This window comes from Hydractinia symbiolongicarpus, chromosome 6, assembly GCF_029227915.1.
Source record: "Hydractinia symbiolongicarpus strain clone_291-10 chromosome 6, HSymV2.1, whole genome shotgun sequence".
NCBI classification, from domain to species: Eukaryota; Metazoa; Cnidaria; class Hydrozoa; order Anthoathecata; family Hydractiniidae; genus Hydractinia; species Hydractinia symbiolongicarpus.
In genome coordinates, this window is record NC_079880.1 from 3,077,121 (window position 1) to 3,102,227 (window position 25,107).

Consider the following 25,107-nt stretch of genomic DNA (forward strand, 5'->3'; position numbering starts at 1 on the left):
AGGGAAATCGCAGGTTTTCGTTTGCCGGCGATTAAACTGCTTTTATTCAGCGTCTCATCAAAAATGAAAACATTTTTGAAAACTACAAGTCTCATGCGATTTAGTGGTGAAAAAATAATTTAAAAAGTTGTTCGGGAAATGAGTTTACTCCCTGGGTACTTTCTTTGTATACTTTTGACTATACGGGCCAAGCCGGGATTTACGGGAAATCGCGGGTTTTCGTTTGCCGGCGATTAAACTTCTTTTATTCAGCGTCTCATCAAAAATGAAAACATTTTTAAAAACTACAAGTCTTATGCGTTTTAGTGGTGAAAAAATAATTTAAAAAATCGTTCTGGAAATGAGTTTACTCCCTGGGTACTTTCTTTGTATGCCTTTGCCTATACGGGCCGAGTCCGTGATTTAAGGAAATCGCAGGTTTTCGTTTGCCGGCGATTAAACTGCTTTTATTCAGCGTCTCATCAAAAATGAAAACATTCTTGAAAACTACAATTCTCATGCGTTTTAGTGGTGAAATAATAATTTAAAAAATCGTTTGGGAAATGAGTTTACTCCTTGGGTACTTTCTTTGTATACTTTTGACTATACGGGCCGACTCCAGGATTTACGGGAAATCGCAGGTTTTCGTTTGCCGGCGATTAAACTTCTTTTATTCAGCGTCTCATCAAAAATGAAAACATTTTTGAAAACTACAAGTCTCATGCGTTTTAGTGGTGAAAAAAAAATTTAAAAAATCGTTCGGGAAATGAGTTTACTCCCTGGGTACTTTTTTTGTATACATTCGACTATACGGGCCAAGCCCCGGATTTACGGGAAAACGCAGGATTTCGTTTGCCGGCGATTAAACCTCTTTCATTAAGCGTCTCATCAAAAATGAAAACATTTTTGAAAACTACAAGTCTCATGCGTTTTAGTGGTGAAAAAATAGTTTAAAAAATCGTTCGGGAAATGAGTTTACTCCCTGGGTACTTTCTTTGTATACTTTTGACTATACGGGCTGAGTCCGGGATTTACGGGAAATCGCGGGTTTTCGTTTGCCGGCGATTAAACTTCTTTTATTCAGCGTCTCATCAAAAATGAAAACATTTTTAAAAACTACAAGTCTCATGCGTTTTAGTGGTGAAAAAATAGTTTAAAAAATCGTTCGGGAAATGAGTTTACTCCCTGGGTACTTTCTTTGTATACTTTTGACTATACGGGCCAAGCCGGGATTTTCGGGAAATCGCGGGTTTTCGTTTGCCGGCGATTAAACTTCTTTTATTCAGCGTCCCATCAAATATGAAAACATTTTTGAAAACTACAAGTCTTATGCGTTTTAGTGGTGAAAAAATAATTTAAAAAATCGTTCGGGAAATGGGTTTACTCCCTGGGTACTTTCTTTGTATACTTTTGACTATACGGGCCGAGTCAAGGATTTACGGGAAATCGCGGGTTTTCGTTTGCCGGCGATTAAACTTCTTTTCTTCAGCGTCTCATCAAAAATGAAAACATTTTTAAGAACTACAAGTCTCATGCGTTTTAGTGGTGAAAAAGTAATTTAAAAAATCGTTCGGGAAATGAGTTTACTCCCTGGGTACTTTCTTTGTATACTTTTGACTATACGGGCCAAGCCCGGGATTTATGGGAAATCGCGGTTTTTCGTTTGCCGGCGAATAAACTTCTTTTATTCAGCGTCTCATCAAAAATGAAAATATTTTTGAAAACTACAAGTCTCATGCGTTGTAGTGGTGAAAAAATAATTTAAAAATCGTTCGGAAAATGAGTTTACTCCCTGGGTACTTTCTTTGTATACTTTTGAATATACGGGCCGAGTCCGGGGTTTACGGGAAATGGCGGGTTTTCGTTTGCCGGCGATTAAACTTCTTTTATTCAGTGTCTCATCAAAAATGAAAACATTTTTGAAAACTACAAGTCTCATGCGTTTTAGTGGTGAAAAAATAATTTAAAAAATTGTTCGGGAAATGAGTTTACTCCCTGGGTACTTTCTTTGTATACTTTTGACTATACGGGCCGAGTCCGGGATTTACGGGAAATCGCGGATTTCCGCTTGCCGGCGATTAAACTTCTTTTATTCAGCGTCCCATCAAGTATGAAAATATTTTTGAAAACTACAAGTCTCATGCGTTTAGTGGTAAAAAAATAATATAAAAAATCGTCCGGGAAATGAGTTTACTCCCTGGGTACTTTCTTTGTATACATTTGACTATACGTGCCAAGCCCGGGATTTACGGGAAATCGCGGGTTTTCGTTTGCCGGCGATTAAACTTCTTTTATTCAGCGTCTCATCAAAAATGAAAACATTTTTAAAAACTACAAGTCTTATGCGTTTTAGTGGTGAAAAAATAATTTAAAAAATCGTTCTGGAAATGAGTTTACTCCCTGGGTACTTTCTTCGTATGCCTTTGCCTATACGGGCCGAGTCCGGGATTTAGGGAAATCGCAGGTTTTCGTTTGCCGGCGATTAAACTGCTTTTATTCAGCGTCTCATCAAAAATGAAAACATTTTTGAAAACTACAAGTCTCATGCGATTTAGTGGTGAAAAAATAATTTAAAAAGTTGTTCGGGAAATGAGTTTACTCCCTGGGTACTTTCTTTGTATACTTTTGACTATACGGGCCAAGCCGGGATTTACGGGAAATCGCGGGTTTTCGTTTGCCGGCGATTAAACTTCTTTTATTCAGCGTCTCATCAAAAATGAAAACATTCTTGAAAACTACAATTCTCATGCGTTTTAGTGGTGAAATAATAATTTAAAAAATCGTTTGGGAAATGAGTTTACTCCTTGGGTACTTTCTTTGTATACTTTTGACTATACGGGCCGACTCCAGGATTTACGGGAAATCGCAGGTTTTCGTTTGCCGGCGATTAAACTTCTTTTATTCAGCGTCTCATCAAAAATGAAAACATTTTTGAAAACTACAAGTCTCATGCGTTTTAGTGGTGAAAAAAAAATTTAAAAAATCGTTCGGGAAATGAGTTTACTCCCTGGGTACTTTTTTTGTATACATTCGACTATACGGGCCAAGCCCCGGATTTACGGGAAAACGCAGGATTTCGTTTGCCGGCGATTAAACCTCTTTCATTAAGCGTCTCATCAAAAATGAAAACATTTTTGAAAACTACAAGTCTCATGCGTTTTAGTGGTGCAAAAATAATTTAAAAAATCGTTCGGGAAATGAGTTTACTCCCTGGGTACTTTCTTTGTATACTTTTGACTATACGGGCCAAGCCGGGATTTTCGGGAAATCGCGGGTTTTCGTTTGCCGGCGATTAAACTTCTTTTATTCAGCGTCCCATCAAATATGAAAACATTTTTGAAAACTACAAGTCTTATGCGTTTTAGTGGTGAAAAAATAATTTAAAAAATCGTTCGGGAAATGGGTTTACTCCCTGGGTACTTTCTTTGTATACTTTTGACTATACGGGCCGAGTCAAGGATTTACGGGAAATCGCGGGTTTTCGTTTGCCGGCGATTAAACTTCTTTTCTTCAGCGTCTCATCAAAAATGAAAACATTTTTAAAAACTACAAGTCTCATGCGTTTTAGTGGTGAAAAAGTAATTTAAAAAATCGTTCGGGAAATGAGTTTACTCCCTGGGTACTTTCTTTGTATACTTTTGACTATACGGGCCAAGCCCGGGATTTATGGGAAATCGCGGTTTTTCGTTTGCCGGCGAATAAACTTCTTTTATTCAGCGTCTCATCAAAAATGAAAACATTTTTGAAAACTACAAGTCTCATGCGTTTTATTGGTGAAAAAATAATTTAAAAAATCGTTCGGGAAATGAGTTTACTCCCTGGGTACTTTCTTTGTATACTTTTGACTATACGGGCCGAGTCCAGGATTTACGGGAAATCGCAGGTTTTCGTTTGCCGGCGATTAAACTTCTTTTATTCAGCGTCTCATCAAAAATGAAAACATATTTGAAAACTACAAGTCTCATGCGTTTTAGTGGTGAAAAAAAAATTTAAAAAATCGTTCGGGAAATGAGTTTACTCCCTGGGTACTTTCTTTGTATACATTCGACTATACGGGCCAAGCCCCGGATTTACGGGAAAACGCGGGATTTCGTTTGCCGGCGATTAAACCTCTTTCATTAAGCGTCTCATCAAAAATGAAAACATTTTTGAAAACTACAAGTCTCATGCGTTTTAGTGGTGAAAAAATAATTTAAAAAATTGTTCGGGAAATGAGTTTACTCCCTGGGTACTTTCTTTGTATACTTTTGACTATACGGGCCGAGTCCGGGATTTACGGGAAATCGCGGATTTTCGCTTGCCGGCGATTAAACTTCTTTTATTCAGCGTCCCATCAAGTATGAAAATATTTTTGAAAACTACAAGTCTCATGCGTTTAGTGGTAAAAAAATAATATAAAAAATCGTTCGGGAAATGAGTTTACTCCCTGGGCACTTTCTTTGTATACATTTGACTATACGGGCCAAGCCCGGGATTTACGGGAAATCGCGGGTTTTCGTTTGCCGGCGATTAAACTTCTTTTATTCAGCGTCTCATCAAAAATGAAAACATTTTTAAAAACTACAAGTCTTATGCGTTTTAGTGGTGAAAAAATAATTTAAAAAATCGTTCTGGAAATGAGTTTACTCCCTGGGTACTTTCTTTGTATGCCTTTGCCTATATGGGCCGAGTCCGGGATTTAGGGAAATCGCAGGTTTTCGTTTGCCGGCGATTAAACTTCTTTTATTCAGCGTCTCATCAAAAATGAAAACATTTTTAAAAACTACAAGTCTTATGCGTTTTAGTGGTGAAAAAATAATTTAAAAAATCGTTCTGGAAATGAGTTTACTCCCTGGGTACTTTCTTTGTATGCCTTTGCCTATATGGGCCGAGTCCGGGATTTAGGGAAATCGCAGGTTTTCGTTTGCCGGCGATTAAACTGCTTTTATTCAGCGTCTCATCAAAAATGAAAACATTTTTGAAAACTACAAGTCTCATGCGATTTAGTGGTGAAAAAATAATTTAAAAAGTTGTTCGGGAAATGAGTTTACTCCCTGGGTACTTTCTTTGTATACTTTTGACTATACGGGCCAAGCCGGGATTTACGGGAAATCGCGGGTTTTCGTTTGCCGGCGATTAAACTTCTTTTATTCAGCGTCTCATCAAAAATGAAAACATTTTTAAAAACTACAAGTCTTATGCGTTTTAGTGGTGAAAAAATAATTTAAAAAATCGTTCTGGAAATGAGTTTACTCCCTGGGTACTTTCTTTGTATGCCTTTGCCTATACGGGCCGAGTCCGTGATTTAAGGAAATCGCAGGTTTTCGTTTGCCGGCGATTAAACTGCTTTTATTCAGCGTCTCATCAAAAATGAAAACATTCTTGAAAACTACAATTCTCATGCGTTTTAGTGGTGAAATAATAATTTAAAAAATCGTTTGGGAAATGAGTTTACTCCTTGGGTACTTTCTTTGTATACTTTTGACTATACGGGCCGACTCCAGGATTTACGGGAAATCGCAGGTTTTCGTTTGCCGGCGATTAAACTTCTTTTATTCAGCGTCTCATCAAAAATGAAAACATTTTTAAAAACTACAAGTCTTATGCGTTTTAGTGGTGAAAAAATAATTTAAAAAATCGTTCTGGAAATGAGTTTACTCCCTGGGTACTTTCTTTGTATGCCTTTGCCTATACGGGCCGAGTCCGTGATTTAAGGAAATCGCAGGTTTTCGTTTGCCGGCGATTAAACTGCTTTTATTCAGCGTCTCATCAAAAATGAAAACATTCTTGAAAACTACAATTCTCATGCGTTTTAGTGGTGAAATAATAATTTAAAAAATCGTTTGGGAAATGAGTTTACTCCTTGGGTACTTTCTTTGTATACTTTTGACTATACGGGCCGACTCCAGGATTTACGGGAAATCGCAGGTTTTCGTTTGCCGGCGATTAAACTTCTTTTATTCAGCGTCTCATCAAAAATGAAAACATTTTTGAAAACTACAAGTCTCATGCGTTTTAGTGGTGAAAAAAAAATTTAAAAAATCGTTCGGGAAATGAGTTTACTCCCTGGGTACTTTTTTTGTATACATTCGACTATACGGGCCAAGCCCCGGATTTACGGGAAAACGCAGGATTTCGTTTGCCGGCGATTAAACCTCTTTCATTAAGCGTCTCATCAAAAATGAAAACATTTTTGAAAACTACAAGTCTCATGCGTTTTAGTGGTGAAAAAATAGTTTAAAAAATCGTTCGGGAAATGAGTTTACTCCCTGGGTACTTTCTTTGTATACTTTTGACTATACGGGCTGAGTCCGGGATTTACGGGAAATCGCGGGTTTTCGTTTGCCGGCGATTAAACTTCTTTTATTCAGCGTCTCATCAAAAATGAAAACATTTTTAAAAACTACAAGTCTCATGCGTTTTAGTGGTGAAAAAATAGTTTAAAAAATCGTTCGGGAAATGAGTTTACTCCCTGGGTACTTTCTTTGTATACTTTTGACTATACGGGCCGAGTCCGGGATTTACGGGAAATCGCGGATTTTCGTTTGCCGGCGATTAAACTTCTTTTATTCAGCGTTCCATCAAATATGAAAATATTTTTGAAAACTACAAGTCTCATGCGTTTAGTGGTAAAAAAATAATATAAAAAATCGTTCGGGAAATGAGTTTACTCCCTGGGTACTTTCTTTGTATACTTTTGACTATACGGGTCAAGCCCGGGATTTACGGGAAATCGCGGGTTTTCGTTTGCCGGCGATTAAACTTCTTTTATTCAGCGTCTCATCAAAAATGAAAACATTTTTAAAAACTACAAGTCTTATGCGTTTTAGTGGTGAAAAAATAATTTTAAAAATCGTTCTGGAAATGCGTTTACTCCCTGGGTACTTTCTTTGTATGCCTTTGCCTATACGGGCCGAGTCCGGGATTTAGGGAAATCGCAGGTTTTCGTTTGCCGGCGATTAAACTGCTTTTATTCAGCGTCTCATCAAAAATGAAAACATTTTTGAAAACTACAAGTCTCATGCGATTTAGTGGTGAAAAAATAATTTAAAAAGTCGTTTGGGAAATGAGATTACTCCCTGGGTACTTTCTTTGTATACTTTTGACTATACGGGCCAAGCCGGGATTTACGGGAAATCGCGGGTTTTCGTATGCCGGCGATTAAACTTCTTTTATTCAGCGTCTCATCAAAAATGAAAACATTTTTAAAAACTACAAGTCTTATGCGTTTTAGTGGTGAAAAAATAATTTAAAAAATCGTTCTGGAAATGAGTTTACTCCCTGGGTACTTTCTTTGTATGCCTTTGCCTATACGGGCCAAGTCCGGGATTTAGGGAAATCGCAGGTTTTCGTTTGCCGGCGATTAAACTGCTTTTATTCAGCGGCTCATCAAAAATGAAAACATTTTCGAAAAATACAAGTCTCATGCGATTTAGTGGTGAAAAAATAATTTAAAAAGTCGTTCGGGAAATGAGTTTACTCCCTGGGTACTTTCTTTGTATACTTTTGACTATACGGGCCAAGCCGGGATTTACGGGAAATCGCGGGTTTTCGTTTGCCGGCGATTAAACTTCTTTTATTCAGCGTCTTATCAAAAATAAAAACAGTTTTAAAAACTACAAGTCTTAGGCGTTTTAGTGGTGAAAAAATAATTTAAAAAATCGTTCTGGAAATGAGTTTACTCACAGGGTACTTTCTTTGTATACATTCGACTATACGTGCCAAGCCCGGGATTTACGGGAAATCGCGGGTTTTCGTTTGCCGGCGATTAAACTGCTTTTATTCAGCGTCTCATCAAAAATGAAAACATTCTTGAAAACTACAATTCTCATGCGTTTTAGTGGTGAAATAATAATTTAAAAAATCGTTTTGGAAATGAGTTTACTCCCTGGGTACTTTCTTTGTATACTTTTGACTATACGGGCCGACTCCAGGATTTACGGGAAATCGCAGGTTTTCGTTTGCCGGCGATTAAACTTCTTTTATTCAGCGTCTCATCAAAAATGAAAATATTTTTGAAAACTACAAGTCTCATGCGTTTAGTGGTAAAAAAATAATATAAAAAATCGTTCGGGAAATGAGTTTACTCCCTGGGTACTTTCTTTGTATACTTTTGACTATACAGGCCAAGCCCCGGATTTACGGGAAATCGCGGGTTTTCGTTTGCCGGCGATTAAACTTCTTTTATTCAGCCTCTCATCAAAAATGAAAACATTTTTAAAAACTACAAGTCTTATGCGTTTTAGTGGTGAAAAAATAATTTAAAAAATCGTTCTGGAAATGAGTTTACTCCCTGGGTACTTTCTTTGTATACTTTTGACTATACGGTCCGAGTCCGGGATTTAGGGAAATCGCAGGTTTTCGTTTGCCGGCGAATAAACTGCTTTTATTCAGCGTCTCATCAAAAATGAAAACATTTTTGAAAACTACAAGTCTCATGCGTTTAGTGGTAAAAAAATAATATAAAAAATCGTTCGGGAAATGAGTTTACTCCCTGGGTACTTTCTTTGTATACTTTTGACTATACGGGCCAAGCCCGGGATTTACGGGAAACCGCGGGTTTTCGTTTGCCGGCGATTAAACTTCTTTTATGCAGCCTCTCATCAAAAATGAAAACATTTTTAAAAACTACAAGTCTTATGCGTTTTAGTGGTGAAAAAATAATTTAAAAAATCGTTCTGGAAATGAGTTTACTCCCTGGGTACTTTCTTTGTATACTTTTGACTATACTGTCCGAGTCCGGGATTTAGGGAAATCGCAGGTTTTCGTTTGCCGGCGATTAAACTGCTTTTATTCAGCGTCTCATCAAAAATGAAAACATTTTTGAAAACTACAATTCTCATGCGTTTTAGTGGTGAAAAAATAATTTAAAAAATTGTTCTGGAAATGAGTTTACTCACAGGGTACTTTCTTTGTATACATTCGACTATACGGGCCAAGCCCGGGATTTACGGGAAATCGCGGGTTTTCGTTTTCCGACGATTAAACCTCTTTCATTAAGCGTCTCATCAAAAATGAAAACATTTTTGAAAACTACAAGTCTCATGCGTTTTGGTGGTGAAAAAAAAATTTAAAAAATCGTTCGGGAAATGAGTTTACTCCCTGGGTACTTTCTTTGTATACATTCGACTATACGGGCCAAGCCCCGGATTTACGGGAAATCGCGGGATTTCGTTTGCCGTCGATTAAACTGCTTTTATTCAGCGTCTCATCAAAAATGAAAACATTTTTGAAAACTACAAGTCTCATGCGTTTTAGTGGTGAAAAAGTAATTTAAAAAATCGTTCGGGAAATGAGTTTACTCCCTGGGTACTTTCTTTGTATACTTTTGACTATACTGTCCGAGTCCTGGATTTAGGGAAATCGCAGGTTTTCGTTTGCCGGCGATTAAACTGCTTTTATTCAGCGTCTCATCAAAAATGAAAACATTTTTGAAAACTACAATTCTCATGCGTTTTAGTGGTGAAAAAATAATTTAAAAAATTGTTCTGGAAATGAGTTTACTCACAGGGTACTTTCTTTGTATACATTCGACTATACGGGCCAAGCCCGGGATTTACGGGAAATCGCGGGTTTTCGTTTTCCGACGATTAAACCTCTTTCATTAAGCGTCTCATCAAAAATGAAAACATTTTTGAAAACTACAAGTCTCATGCGTTTTGGTGGTGAAAAAAAAATTTAAAAAATCGTTCGGGAAATGAGTTTACTCCCTGGGTACTTTCTTTGTATACATTCGACTATACGGGCCAAGCCCAGGATTTACGGGAAATCGCGGGATTTCGTTTGCCGTCGATTAAACTGCTTTTATTCAGCGTCTCATCAAAAATGAAAACATTTTTGAAAACTACAAGTCTCATGCGTTTTAGTGGTGAAAAAGTAATTTAAAAAATCGTTCGGGAAATGAGTTTACTCCCTGGGTACTTTCTTTGTATACTTTTGACTATACTGCCAAGCCCGGGATTTACGGGAAATCGCGGGTTTTCGTTTGCCAGCGATTAAACTTCTTTTATTCAGCGTCTCATCAAAAATGAAAACATTTTTAAAACTACAAGTCTTATGCGTTTTAGTGGTGAAAAAATAATTTTTCAGCATCTCATCATTTTTGATGAGATGCTGAATAAAAGCAGTTTAATCGCCGGCAAACGAAAACCCGCGATTTCCCGTAAATCCCGGGCTTGGCACGTATAGTCGAATGTATACAAAGAAAGTACCCTGTGAGTAAACTCATTTCCAGAACGATTTTTTAAATTATTTTTTCACCACTAAAACGCATAAGACTTGTAGTTTTTAAAAATGTTTTCATTTTTGATGAGACGCTGAATAAAAGAAGTTTAATCGCCGGCAAACGAAAACCCGCGATTTCCCGTAAATCCCGGCTTGGCCCGTATAGTCAAAAGTATACAAAGAAAGTACCCAGGGAGTAAACTCATTTCCCGAACGATTTTTTAAATTATTTTTTCACCACTAAAACGCATGAGACTTGTAGTTTTCAAAAATGTTTTCATTTTTGATGAAACGCTGAATAAAAGAAGTTTAATCGCCGGCAAACGAAAACCTGCGATTTCCCGTAAATCCTGCACTCGGCCCGTATAGTCAAAAGTATACAAAGAAAGTACCCAGGGAGTAAACTCATTTCCCAAACGATTTTTTAAATTATTATTTCACCACTAAAACGCATGAGACTTGTAGTTTTTAAAAATGTTTTCATTTTTGATAAGACGCTGAATAAAAGAAGTTTAATCGCCGGCAAACGAAAACCCGCGATTTCCCGTAAATCCCGGCTTGGCCGGTATAGTCAAAAGTATACAAAGAAAGTACCCAGGGAGTAAACTCATTTCCCGAACGATTTTTTAAATTATTTTTTCACCACTAAAACGCATGAGACTTGTAGTTTTCAAAAATATTTTCATTTTTGATGAGACGCTGAATAAAAGCAGTTTAATCGCCGGCAAACGAAAACCTGCTATTTCCCTAAATCCCGGACTCGGCCCGTATAGTCAAAAGTATACAAAGAAAGTACCCAGGGAGTAAACTCATTTCCAGAACGATTTTTTAAATTATTTTTTCACCACTAAAACGCATGAGACTTGTAGTTTTCAAAAGTGTTTTCATTTTTGATGAGACGCTTAATGAAAGAGGTTTAATCGCCGGCAAACGAAATCCCGCGTTTTCCCGTAAATCCGGGGCTTGGCCCGTATAGTCGAATGTATACAAAGAAAGTACCCAGGAAGTAAACTCATTTCCCGAACGATTTTTTAAATTTTTTTTCACCACTAAAACGCATGAGACTTGTAGTTTTCAAAAATGTTTTCATTTTTGATGAGACGCTTAATGAAAGAGGTTTAATCGCCGGAAAACGAAAACCCGCGATTTCCCGTAAATCCCGGGCTTGGCCCGTATAGTCGAATGTATACAAAGAAAGTACCCTGTGAGTAAACTCATTTCCAGAACGATTTTTTAAATTATTTTTTCACCACTAAAACGCATAAGACTTGTAGTTTTTAAAAAGGTTTTTATTTTTGATGAGACGCTGAATAAAAGAAGTTTAATCGCCGGCAAACGAAAACCTGCGATTTCCCGTAAATCCTGGACTCGGCCCGTATAGTCAAAAGTATACAAAGAAAGTACCCAGGGAGTAAACTCATTTCCCAAACGATTTTTTAAATTATTTTTTTACCACTAAAACGCATGAGACTTGTAGTTTTCAAAAATGTTTTCATTTTTGATGAGACGCTGAATAAAAGAAGTTTAATCGCAGGCAAACGAAAACCCGCGATTTCCCCTAAATCCCGGGCTTGGCCCGTATAGTCGAATGTATACAAAGAAAGTACCCAGGGAGTAATCTCATTTCCCGAACGATTTTTTAAATTATTTTTTCACCACTAAAACGCATAAGACTTGTAGTTTTTAAAAATGTTTTCATTTTTGATGAGACGCTGAATAAAAGAAGTTTAATCGCCGGCAAACGAAAACCCGCGATTTCCCGTAAATCCCGGGCTTGGCCCGTATAGTCGAATGTATACAAAGAAAGTACCCAGGGAGTAATCTCATTTCCCGAACGATTTTCTAAATTACTTTTTCACCACTAAAACGCATGAGACTTGTAGTTTTTAAAAATGTTTTCATTTTTGATGAGACGCTGAATAAAAGAAGTTTAGTCGCCGGCAAACGAAAACCTGCGATTTCCCGTAAATCCTGGACTCGGCCCGTATAGTCAAAAGTATACAAAGAAAGTACCCAGGGAGTAAAGTCATTTCCCGAACGATTTCTTAAATTACTTTTTTACCACTAAAACGCATGAGACTTGTAGTTTTCAAAAATGTTTTCATTTTTGATGAGACGCTGAATAAAAGCAGTTTAATCGCCGGCAAACGAAATCCCGCGTTTTCCCGTAAATCCGGGGCTTGGCACGTATAGTCGAATGTATACAAAGAAAGTACGCAGGGAATAAACTCATTTCCAGAACGATTTTTTAAATTATTTCTTCACCACTAAAACGCATAAGACTTGTAGTTTTTAAAAATGTTTTCATTTTTGATGAGACGCTGAATAAAAAAGGTTTAATCGCCGGCAAAGGAAAACCTGCGATTTCCCGTAAATCCTGCACTCGGCCCGTATAGTCAAAAGTATACAAAGAAAGTACCCAGGGAGTAAACTCATTTCCCAAACGATTTTTTAAATTATTATTTCACCACTAAAACGCATGAGACTTGTAGTTTTTAAAAATGTTTTCATTTTTGATAAGACGCTGAATAAAAGAAGTTTAATCGCCGGCAAACGAAAACCCGCGATTTCCCGTAAATCCCGGCTTGGCCGGTATAGTCAAAAGTATACAAAGAAAGTACCCAGGGAGTAAACTCATTTCCCGAACGATTTTTTAAATTATTTTTTCACCACTAAAACGCATGAGACTTGTAGTTTTCAAGAATGTTTTCATTTTTGATGAGACGCTTAATGAAAGAGGTTTAATCGCCGGCAAACGAAATCCCGCGTTTTCCCGTAAATCCGGGGCTTGGCCCGTATAGTCGAATGTATACAAAGAAAGTACCCAGGAAGTAAACTCATTTCCCGAACGATTTTTTAAATTTTTTTTCACCACTAAAACGCATGAGACTTGTAGTTTTCAAAAATGTTTTCATTTTTGATGAGACGCTTAATGAAAGAGGTTTAATCGCCGGAAAACGAAAACCCGCGATTTCCCGTAAATCCCGGGCTTGGCCCGTATAGTCGAATGTATACAAAGAAAGTACCCTGTGAGTAAACTCATTTCCAGAACGATTTTTTAAATTATTTTTTCACCACTAAAACGCATAAGACTTGTAGTTTTTAAAAAGGTTTTTATTTTTGATGAGACGCTGAATAAAAGAAGTTTAATCGCCGGCAAACGAAAACCTGCGATTTCCCGTAAATCCTGGACTCGGCCCGTATAGTCAAAAGTATACAAAGAAAGTACCCAGGGAGTAAACTCATTTCCCAAACGATTTTTTAAATTATTTTTTTACCACTAAAACGCATGAGACTTGTAGTTTTCAAAAATGTTTTCATTTTTGATGAGACGCTGAATAAAAGAAGTTTAATCGCAGGCAAACGAAAACCCGCGATTTCCCCTAAATCCCGGGCTTGGCCCGTATAGTCGAATGTATACAAAGAAAGTACCCAGGGAGTAATCTCATTTCCCGAACGATTTTTTAAATTATTTTTTCACCACTAAAACGCATAAGACTTGTAGTTTTTAAAAATGTTTTCATTTTTGATGAGACGCTGAATAAAAGAAGTTTAATCGCCGGCAAACGAAAACCCGCGATTTCCCGTAAATCCCGGGCTTGGCCCGTATAGTCGAATGTATACAAAGAAAGTACCCAGGGAGTAATCTCATTTCCCGAACGATTTTCTAAATTACTTTTTCACCACTAAAACGCATGAGACTTGTAGTTTTTAAAAATGTTTTCATTTTTGATGAGACGCTGAATAAAAGAAGTTTAGTCGCCGGCAAACGAAAACCTGCGATTTCCCGTAAATCCTGGACTCGGCCCGTATAGTCAAAAGTATACAAAGAAAGTACCCAGGGAGTAAAGTCATTTCCCGAACGATTTCTTAAATTACTTTTTTACCACTAAAACGCATGAGACTTGTAGTTTTCAAAAATGTTTTCATTTTTGATGAGACGCTGAATAAAAGCAGTTTAATCGCCGGCAAACGAAATCCCGCGTTTTCCCGTAAATCCGGGGCTTGGCACGTATAGTCGAATGTATACAAAGAAAGTACGCAGGGAATAAACTCATTTCCAGAACGATTTTTTAAATTATTTCTTCACCACTAAAACGCATAAGACTTGTAGTTTTTAAAAATGTTTTCATTTTTGATGAGACGCTGAATAAAAAAGGTTTAATCGCCGGCAAAGGAAAACCTGCGATTTCCCGTAAATCCTGCACTCGGCCCGTATAGTCAAAAGTATACAAAGAAAGTACCCAGGGAGTAAACTCATTTCCCAAACGATTTTTTAAATTATTATTTCACCACTAAAACGCATGAGACTTGTAGTTTTTAAAAATGTTTTCATTTTTGATAAGACGCTGAATAAAAGAAGTTTAATCGCCGGCAAACGAAAACCCGCGATTTCCCGTAAATCCCGGCTTGGCCGGTATAGTCAAAAGTATACAAAGAAAGTACCCAGGGAGTAAACTCATTTCCCGAACGATTTTTTAAATTATTTTTTCACCACTAAAACGCATGAGACTTGTAGTTTTCAAAAATATTTTCATTTTTGATGAGACGCTGAATAAAAGCAGTTTAATCGCCGGCAAACGAAAACCTGCTATTTCCCTAAATCCCGGACTCGGCCCGTATAGTCAAAAGTATACAAAGAAAGTACCCAGGGAGTAAACTCATTTCCAGAACGATTTTTTAAATTATTTTTTCACCACTAAAACGCATAAGACTTGTAGTTTTCAAAAATGTTCTCATTTTTGATGAGACGCTGAATAAAAGCAGTTTAATCGCCGGCAAACGAAAACCTGCTATTTCCCTAAATCCCGGACTCGGCCCGTATAGTCAAAAGTATACAAAGAAAGTACCCAGGGAGTAAACTCATTTCCAGAACGATTTTTTAAATTATTTTTTCACCACTAAAACGCATGAGACTTGTAGTTTTCAAAAGTGTTTTCATTTTTGATGAGACGCTTAATGAAAGAGGTTTAATCGCCGGCAAACGAAATCCCGCGTTTTCCCGTAAATCCGGGGCTTGGCCCGTATAGTCGAATGTATACAAAGAAAGTACCCAGGAAGTAAACTCATTTCCCGAACGATTTTTTAAATTTTTTTTCACCACTAAAACGCATGAGACTTGTAGTTTTCAAAAATGTTTTCATTTTTGATGAGACGCTTAATGAAAGAGGTTTAATCGCCGGAAAACGAAAACCCGCGATTTCCCGTAAATCCCGGGCTTGGCCCGTATAGTCGAATGTATACAAAGAAAGTACCCTGTGAGTAAACTCATTTCCAGAACGATTTTTTAAATTATTTTTTCACCACTAAAACGCATAAGACTTGTAGTTTTTAAAAAGGTTTTTATTTTTGATGAGACGCTGAATAAAAGAAGTTTAATCGCCGGCAAACGAAAACCTGCGATTTCCCGTAAATCCTGGACTCGGCCCGTATAGTCAAAAGTATGCAAAGAAAGTACCCAGGGAGTAAACTCATTTCCCAAACGATTTTTTAAATTATTTTTTTACCACTAAAACGCATGAGACTTGTAGTTTTCAAAAATGTTTTCATTTTTGATGAGACGCTGAATAAAAGAAGTTTAATCGCCGGCAAACGAAAACCCGCGATTTCCCCTAAATCCCGGGCTTGGCCCGTATAGTCGATTGTATACAAAGAAAGTACCCAGGGAGTAATCTCATTTCCCGAACGATTTTTTAAATTATTTCTTCACCACTAAAACGCATAAGACTTGTAGTTTTTAAAAATGTTTTCATTTTTGATGAGACGCTGAATAAAAGAAGTTTAATCGCCGGCAAACGAAAACCCGCGATTTCCCGTAAATCCCGGGCTTGGCCCGTATAGTCGAATGTATACAAAGAAAGTACCCAGGGAGTAATCTCATTTCCCGAACGATTTTTTAAATTACTTTTTCACCACTAAAACGCATGAGACTTGTAGTTTTTAAAAATGTTTTCATTTTTGATGAGACGCTGAATAAAAGAAGTTTAGTCGCCGGCAAACGAAAACCTGCGATTTCCCGTAAATCCTGGACTCGGCCCGTATAGTCAAAAGTATACAAAGAAAGTACCCAGGGAGTAAAGTCATTTCCCGAACGATTTCTTAAATTACTTTTTTACCACTAAAACGCATGAGACTTGTAGTTTTCAAAAATGTTTTCATTTTTGATGAGACGCTGAATAAAAGCAGTTTAATCGCCGGCAAACGAAATCCCGCGTTTTCCCGTAAATCCGGGGCTTGGCACGTATAGTCGAATGTATACAAAGAAAGTACGCAGGGAATAAACTCATTTCCAGAACGATTTTTTAAATTATTTCTTCACCACTAAAACGCATAAGACTTGTAGTTTTTAAAAATGTTTTCATTTTTGATGAGACGCTGAATAAAAAACGTTTAATCGCCGGCAAAGGAAAACCTGCGATTTCCCGTAAATCCTGGACTCGGCCCGTATAGTCAAAAGTATACAAAGAAAGTACCCAGGGAGTAAAGTCATTTCCTAAACGATTTTTTAAATTATTTTTTTACTACTAAAACGCATGAGACTTGCAGTTTTCAAAAATGTTTTCACTTTTGATGTGACGCTGAATAAAAGCAGTTTAATTGCCGGCAAACGAAATCCCGCGTTTTCCCGTAAATCCGGGGCTTGGCCCGTATAGTCGAATGTTTACAAAGAAAGTACCCTGTGAGTAAACTCATTTCCAGAACGATTTTTTAAATTATTTTTTCACCGCTAAAACGCATAAGACTTTTAGTTTTTAAAAAGGTTTTCATTTTTGATGAGACGCTGAATAAAAGAAGTTTAATCGCCGGCAAACGAAAACCTGCGATTTCCCGTAAATCCCGGACTCGGCCCGTATAGCCAAAAGTATACAAAGAAAGTACCCAGGGAGTAAAGTCATTTCCCAAACGATTTTTTAAATTATTTTTTTACCACTAAAACGCATGAGACTTGCAGTTTTCAAAAATGTTTTCATTTTTGATGAGACGCTTAATAAAAGAGGTTTAATCGCCGGCAAACGAAATCCCGCGTTTTCCCGTAAATCCGGGGCTTGGCCCGTATAGTCGAATGTATACAAAGAAAGTACCCAGGAAGTAAACTCATTTCCCGAACGATTTTTTAAATTTTTTTTCACCACTAAAACGCATGAGACTTGTAGTTTTCAAAAATGTTTTCATTTTTGATGAGACGCTTAATGAAAGATGTTTAATCGCCGGAAAACGAAAACCCGCGATTTCCCGTAAATCCCGGGCTTGGCCCGTATAGTCGAATGTATACAAAGAAAGTACCCTGTGAGTAAACTCATTTCCAGAACGATTTTTTAAATTATTTTTTCACCACTAAAACGCATAAGACTTGTAGTTTTTAAAAAGGTTTTCATTTTTGATGAGACGCTGAATAAAAGAAGTTTAATCGCCGGCAAACGAAAACCTGCGATTTCCCGTAAATCCTGGACTCGGCCCGTATAGTCAAAAGTATACAAAGAAAGTACCCAGGGAGTAAACTCATTTGCCAAACGATTTTTTAAATTATTTTTTTACCACTAAAACGCATGAGACTTGTAGTTTTCAAAAATGTTTTCATTTTTGATGAGACGCTGAATAAAAGAAGTTTAATCGCCGGCAAACGAAAACCCGCGATTTCCCCTAAATCCCGGGCTTGGCCCGTATAGTCGAATGTATACAAAGAAAGTACCCAGGGAGTAATCTCATTTCCCGAACGATTTTTTAAATTATTTTTTCACCACTAAAACGCATAAGACTTGTAGTTTTTAAAAATGTTTTCATTTTTGATGAGACGCTGAATAAAAGAAGTTTAATCGCCGGCAAACGAAAACCCGCGATTTCCCGTAAATCCCGGGCTTGGCCCGTATAGTCGAATGTATACAAAGAAAGTACCCAGGGAGTAATCTCATTTCCCGAACGATTTTTTAAATTACTTTTTCACCACTAAAACGCATGAGACTTGTAGTTTTTAAAAATGTTTTCATTTTTGATGAGACGCTGAATAAAAGAAGTTTAGTCGCCGGCAAACGAAAACCTGCGATTTCCCGTAAATCCTGGACTCGGCCCGTATAGTCAAAAGTATACAAAGAAAGTACAAAGGGAGTAAAGTCATTTCCCGAACGATTTCTTAAATTACTTTTTTACCACTAAAACGCATGAGACATGTAGTTTTCAAAAATGTTTTCATTTTTGATGAGACGCTGAATAAAAGCAGTTTAATCGCCGGCAAACGAAATCCCGCGTTTTCCCGTAAATCCGGGGCTTGGCACGTATAGTCGAATGTATACAAAGAAAGTACGCAGGGAATAAACTCATTTCCAGAACGATTTTTTAAATTATTTCTTCACCACTAAAACGCATAAGACTTGTAGTTTTTAAAAATGTTTTCATTTTTGATGAGACGCTGAATAAAAAAGGTTTAATCGCCGGCAAAGGAAAACCTGCGATTTCCCGTAAATCCTGGACTCGGCCCATATAGTCAAAAGTATACAAAGAAAGTACCCAGGGAGTAAAGTCATTTCCTAAACGATTTTTTAAATTATTTTTTTACTACTAAAACGCATGAGACTTGCAGTTTTCAAAAATGTTTTCATTTTTGATGAGACGCTGAATAAAAGCAGTTTAATCGCCGGCAAACGAAATCTCGCGTTTTCCCGTAAATCCGGGGCTTGGCCCGTATAATCGAATGTATACAAAGAAAGTACCCAGGGAGTAAACTCATTTCCCGAACGATTTTTTAAATTTTTTTTCACCACTAAAACGCATGGGCTTGTAGTTTTCAAAAATGTTTTCATTTTTGATGAGACGCTTAATGAAAGAGGTTTAATCGCCGGAAAACGAAAACCCGCGATTTCCCGTAAATCCCGGGCTTGGCCCGTATAGTCGAATGTATACAAAGGAAGTACCCTGTGAGTAAACTCATTTCCAGAACGATTTTTTAAATTATTTTTTCACCACTAAAACGCATAAGACTTGTAGTTTTTAAAAAGGTTTTCATTTTTGATGAGACGCTGAATAAAAGAAGTTTAATCGCCGGCAAACGAAAACCTGCGATTTCCCGTAAATCCTGGACTCGGCCCGTATAGTCAAAAGTATACAAAGAAAGTACCCAGGGAGTAAACTCATTTCCCAAACGATTTTTTAAATTATTTTTTTACCACTAAAACGCATGAGACTTGTAGTTTTCCAGAATGTTTTCATTTTTGATGAGATACTGAATAAAAGCAGTTTAATCGCCGGCAAACGAAAACCCGCGATTTCCCGTAAATCCCGGGCTTGGCACGTATAGTCGAATGTATACAAAGAAAGTACGCAGGGAGTAAACTCATTTCCAGAACGATTTTTTAAATTATTTCTTCACCACTAAAACGCATAAGACTTGTAGTTTTTAAAAATGTTTTCATTTTTGATGAGACGCTGAATAAAAAAGGTTTAATCGCCGGCAAACGAAAACCCGCGATTTCCCGTAAATCCCGGCTTGGCCCGTATAGTCAAAAGTATACAAAGAAAGTACCCAGGGAGTAAACTCATTTCCCGAACGATTTTTTAAATTATTTTTTCACCACTAAAACGCATGAGACTTGTAGTTTTCAAAAATGTTTTCATTTTTGATGAGACGCTGAATAAAAGCAGTTTAATCGCCGGCAAACGAAAACCTGCTATTTGCCTAAATCCCGGACTCGGCCCGTATAGTCAAAAGTATACAAAGAAAGTACCCAGGGAGTAAACGCATTTCCAGAACGATTTTTTAAATTATTTTTTCACAACTAAAACGCATAAGACTTGTAGTTTTTAAAAAGGTTTTCATTTTTGATGAGACGCTGAATAAAAGAAGTTTAATCGCCGGCAAACGAAAACCTGCGATTTCCCGTAAATCCCGGACTCGGCCCGTATAGTCAAAAGTATACAAAGAAAGTACCCAGGGAGTAAAGTCATTTCCCAAACGATTTTTTAAATTATTTTTTTACCACTAAAACGCATGAGACTTGCAGTTTTCAAAAATGTTTTCATTTTTGATGAGACGCTTAATGAAAGAGGTTTAATCGCCGGCAAACGAAATCCCGCGTTTTCCCGTAAATCCGGGGCTTGGCCCGTATAGTCGAATGTATACAAAGAAAGTACCCAGGAAGTAAACTCATTTCCCGTACGATTTTTTAAATTTTTTTTCACCACTAAAACGCATGAGACTTGTAGTTTTCAAAAATGTTTTCATTTTTGATGAGACGCTTAATAAAAGAGGTTTAATCGCCGGAAAACGAAAACCCGCGATTTCCCGTAAATCCCGGGCTTGGCCCGTATAGTTGAATGTATACAAAGAAAGTACCCTGTGAGTAAACTCATTTCCAGAACGATTTTTTAAATTATTTTTTCACCACTAAAACGCATAAGACTTGTAGTTTTTAAAAAGGTTTTCATTTTTGATGAGACGCTGAATAAAAGAAGTTTAATCGCCGGCAAACGAAAACCTGCGATTTCCCGTAAATCCTGGACTCGGCCCGTATAGTCAAAAGTATACAAAGAAAGTACCCAGGGAGTAAACTCATTTCCCAAACGATTTTTTAAATTATTTTTTTACCACTAAAACGCATGAGACTTGTAGTTTTCAAAAATGTTTTCATTTTTGATGAGACGCTGAATAAAAGAAGTTTAATCGCCGGCAAACGAAAACCCGCGATTTCCCCTAAATCCCGGGCTTGGCCCGTATAGTCGAATGTATACAAAGAAAGTACCCAGGGAGTAATCTCATTTCCCGAACGATTTTTTAAATTATTTTTTCACCACTAAAATGCATAAGACTTGTAGTTTTTAAAAATGTTTTCATTTTTGATAAGACGCTGAATAAAAGAAGTTTAATCGCCGGCAAACGAAAACCCGCGATTTCCCGTAAATCCCGGGCTTGGCCCGTATAGTCGAATGTATACAAAGAAAGTACCCAGGGAGTAATCTCATTTCCCGAACGATTTTTTAAATTACTTTTTCACCACTAAAACGCAAGAGACTTGTAGTTTTTAAAAATGTTTTCATTTTTGATGAGACGCTGAATAAAAGAAGTTTAGTCGCCGGCAAACGAAAACCTGCGATTTCCCGTAAATCCTGGACTCGGCCCGTATAGTCAAAAGTATACAAAGAAAGTACCCAGTGAGTAAAGTCATTTCCCGAACGATTTCTTAAATACTTTTTTACCACTAAAACGCATGAGACTTGTAGTTTTCAAAAATGTTTTCATTTTTGATGAGACGCTGAATAAAAGCAGTTTAATCGCCGGCAAACGAAATCCCGCGTTTTCCCGTAAATCCGGGGCTTGGCCCGTATAGTCGAATGTATACAAAGAAAGTACCCAGGAAGTAAACTCATTTCCCGTACGATTTTTTAAATTTTTTTTCACCACTAAAACGCATGAGACTTGTAGTTTTCAAAAATGTTTTCATTTTTGATGAGACGCTTAATAAAAGAGGTTTAATCGCCGGAAAACGAAAACCCGCGATTTCCCGTAAATCCCGGGCTTGGCCCGTATAGTTGAATGTATACAAAGAAAGTACCCTGTGAGTAAACTCATTTCCAGAACGATTTTTTAAATTATTTTTTCACCACTAAAACGCATAAGACTTGTAGTTTTTAAAAAGGTTTTCATTTTTGATGAGACGCTGAATAAAAGAAGTTTAATCGCCGGCAAACGAAAACCTGCGATTTCCCGTAAATCCTGGACTCGGCCCGTATAGTCAAAAGTATACAAAGAAAGTACCCAGGGAGTAAACTCATTTCCCAAACGATTTTTTAAATTATTTTTTTACCACTAAAACGCATGAGACTTGTAGTTTTCAAAAATGTTTTCATTTTTGATGAGACGCTGAATAAAAGAAGTTTAATCGCCGGCAAACGAAAACCCGCGATTTCCCCTAAATCCCGGGCTTGGCCCGTATAGTCGAATGTATACAAAGAAAGTACCCAGGGAGTAATCTCATTTCCCGAACGATTTTTTAAATTATTTTTTCACCACTAAAATGCATAAGACTTGTAGTTTTTAAAAATGTTTTCATTTTTGATAAGACGCTGAATAAAAGAAGTTTAATCGCCGGCAAACGAAAACCCGCGATTTCCCGTAAATCCCGGGCTTGGCCCGTATAGTCGAATGTATACAAAGAAAGTACCCAGGGAGTAATCTCATTTCCCGAACGATTTTTTAAATTACTTTTTCACCACTAAAACGCAAGAGACTTGTAGTTTTTAAAAATGTTTTCATTTTTGATGAGACGCTGAATAAAAGAAGTTTAGTCGCCGGCAAACGAAAACCTGCGATTTCCCGTAAATCCTGGACTCGGCCCGTATAGTCAAAAGTATACAAAGAAAGTACCCAGTGAGTAAAGTCATTTCCCGAACGATTTCTTAAATACTTTTTTACCACTAAAACGCATGAGACTTGTAGTTTTCAAAAATGTTTTCATTTTTGATGAGACGCTGAATAAAAGCAGTTTAATCGCCGGCAAACGAAATCCCGCGTTTTCCCGTAAATCCGGGGCTTGGCACGTATAGTCGAATGTATACAAAGAAAGTACGCAGGGAATAAACTCATTTCCAGAACGATTTTTTAAATTATTTCTTCACCACTAAAACGCATAAGACTTGTAGTTTTTAAAAATGTTTTCATTTTTGATGAGACGCTGAATAAAAAAGGTTTAATCGCCGGCAAACGAAAACCTGCGATTTCCCGTAAATCCTGGACTCGGCCCGTATAGTCAAAAGTATACAAAGAAAGTACCCAGGGAGTAAAGTCATTTCCTAAACGATTTTTTAAATTATTTTTTTACTACTAAAACGCATGAGACTTGCAGTTTTCAAAAATGTTTTCACTTTTGATGTGACGCTGAATAAAAGCAGTTTAATTGCCGGCAAACGAAATCCCGCGTTTTCCCGTAAATCCGGGGCTTGGCCCGTATAGTCGAATGTTTACAAAGAAAGTACCCTGTGAGTAAACTCATTTCCAGAACGATTTTTTAAATTATTTTTTCACCACTAAAACGCATAAGACTTGTAGTTTTTAAAAAGGTTTTCATTTTTGATGAGACGCTGAATAAAAGAAGTTTAATCGCCGGCAAACGAAAACCTGCGATTTCCCGTAAATCCCGGACTCGGCCCGTATAGTCAAAAGTATACAAAGAAAGTACCCAGGGAGTAAAGTCATTTCCCAAACGATTTTTTAAATTATTTTTTTACCACTAAAACGCATGAGACTTGCAGTTTTCAAAAATGTTTTCATTTTTGATGAGACGCTTAATGAAAGAGGTTTAATCGCCGGCAAACGAAATCCCGCGTTTTCCCGTAAATCCGGGGCTTGGCCCGTATAGTCGAATGTATACAAAGAAAGTACCCAGGAAGTAAACTCATTTCCCGTACGATTTTTTAAATTTTTTTTCACCACTAAAACGCATGAGACTTGTAGTTTTCAAAAATGTTTTCATTTTTGATGAGACGCTTAATAAAAGAGGTTTAATCGCCGGAAAACGAAAACCCGCGATTTCCCGTAAATCCCGGGCTTGGCCCGTATAGTTGAATGTATACAAAGAAAGTACCCTGTGAGTAAACTCATTTCCAGAACGATTTTTTAAATTATTTTTTCACCACTAAAACGCATAAGACTTGTAGTTTTTAAAAAGGTTTTCATTTTTGATGAGACGCTGAATAAAAGAAGTTTAATCGCCGGCAAACGAAAACCTGCGATTTCCCGTAAATCCTGGACTCGGCCCGTATAGTCAAAAGTATACAAAGAAAGTACCCAGGGAGTAAACTCATTTCCCAAACGATTTTTTAAATTATTTTTTTACCACTAAAACGCATGAGACTTGTAGTTTTCAAAAATGTTTTCATTTTTGATGAGACGCTGAATAAAAGAAGTTTAATCGCCGGCAAACGAAAACCCGCGATTTCCCCTAAATCCCGGGCTTGGCCCGTATAGTCGAATGTATACAAAGAAAGTACCCAGGGAGTAATCTCATTTCCCGAACGATTTTTTAAATTATTTTTTCACCACTAAAATGCATAAGACTTGTAGTTTTTAAAAATGTTTTCATTTTTGATAAGACGCTGAATAAAAGAAGTTTAATCGCCGGCAAACGAAAACCCGCGATTTCCCGTAAATCCCGGGCTTGGCCCGTATAGTCGAATGTATACAAAGAAAGTACCCAGGGAGTAATCTCATTTCCCGAACGATTTTTTAAATTACTTTTTCACCACTAAAACGCAAGAGACTTGTAGTTTTTAAAAATGTTTTCATTTTTGATGAGACGCTGAATAAAAGAAGTTTAGTCGCCGGCAAACGAAAACCTGCGATTTCCCGTAAATCCTGGACTCGGCCCGTATAGTCAAAAGTATACAAAGAAAGTACCCAGGGAGTAAAGTCATTTCCTAAACGATTTTTTAAATTATTTTTTTACTACTAAAACGCATGAGACTTGCAGTTTTCAAAAATGTTTTCACTTTTGATGTGACGCTGAATAAAAGCAGTTTAATTGCCGGCAAACGAAATCCCGCGTTTTCCCGTAAATCCGGGGCTTGGCCCGTATAGTCGAATGTTTACAAAGAAAGTACCCTGTGAGTAAACTCATTTCCAGAACGATTTTTTAAATTATTTTTTCACCACTAAAACGCATAAGACTTGTAGTTTTTAAAAAGGTTTTCATTTTTGATGAGACGCTGAATAAAAGAAGTTTAATCGCCGGCAAACGAAAACCTGCGATTTCCCGTAAATCCCGGACTCGGCCCGTATAGTCAAAAGTATACAAAGAAAGTACCCAGGGAGTAAAGTCATTTCCCAAACGATTTTTTAAATTATTTTTTTACCACTAAAACGCATGAGACTTGCAGTTTTCAAAAATGTTTTCATTTTTGATGAGACGCTGAATAAAAGCAGTTTAATCGCCGGCAAACGAA